The sequence below is a fragment of the Diadema antillarum genome, unplaced genomic scaffold (assembly GCF_040938485.1).
Source record: "Diadema antillarum isolate AM-2024a unplaced genomic scaffold, OU_Dant_1.0 seq00002032_RagTag, whole genome shotgun sequence".
In the NCBI taxonomy this organism is placed as follows: Eukaryota; Metazoa; Echinodermata; class Echinoidea; order Diadematoida; family Diadematidae; genus Diadema; species Diadema antillarum.
This window is the reverse complement of record NW_027272685.1, coordinates 117,822-118,806: the sequence shown is the minus strand read 5'-3', so window position 1 is coordinate 118,806 and position 985 is coordinate 117,822.

The window sequence follows — 985 nt, the reverse complement described above, 5'->3', positions numbered from 1 at the left end:
TTACAAGCACATACAAACACACAAAACATACATAAACTACACCCCTTGCGCAGTCACAGCCCATGACCCAGTGTGGTGTGCGAAAGTATTTCTTTGTGAAATAACGTGAAGGTCATCAGTGATAATCACTTAAACCAAGCATCATGGCTATCATGCTTTAAGATATAAACGTGAGCTTTGATCTTTGTGGATTCGTGGAAACATTCATCAGAGACAAGGCAGAAATTGTCTATGCATTGTACTGTGTAAGATGGTGAGAATCGCCAAAGAAATGAGGAGGCAATTCCGATTAATATTGTCAGATAAATAATTATCGATTAAACATGAATACTTAAATCGTAACAACCAACTTGTCAACACTATCGACGTACATGAACGAAAGCATGGTCTCAGATTTGAACATGTTCAAAATGGTTACAGCTCGTTATTTCGAAGGTTCGTTATTCCGAAGGCTCTTTAGTCCGAAGATTTGTTATTCCGAAGGTTCATTATTCCGAATTTCATTTTAGAATTAACAAATCTTCGGAATAACGAACCTTCGGAATAACGCCACAAATGTTCGGATTAACGAACCCTTTTTCATTTTCGGAATAACCAGCCTCTAGGTATAGGGAATTTGTGTGTTTCGGATTAACGACCCTTCGGAATAACGAACCTTCGGAATAGCGAACCTTCGGAATAACGAACAGCACCCTTCAAAATTACCTCGCCTCAAGAAAAAATTGTTTGACATAATGAAAACCGTTTGAGAATTTGATTGGATCAGTTTAGGAATTTGATTGCAACTCTTTAGGAACCCTGACGAAACCGAGAATTCCTTACGTTTGCAAACATTAGCCGTTCAGTAAGATAACCCCGAATCGTAAAGACCAAATCGTACAGATTTAATCGTATAGATTGATAAAAAAGGAATGGCCTGTAAAACATCTTGTTCAGGAATTTACGCAACCCAACAACATAAGAACCTTGAATTCCCTGTTTTAAG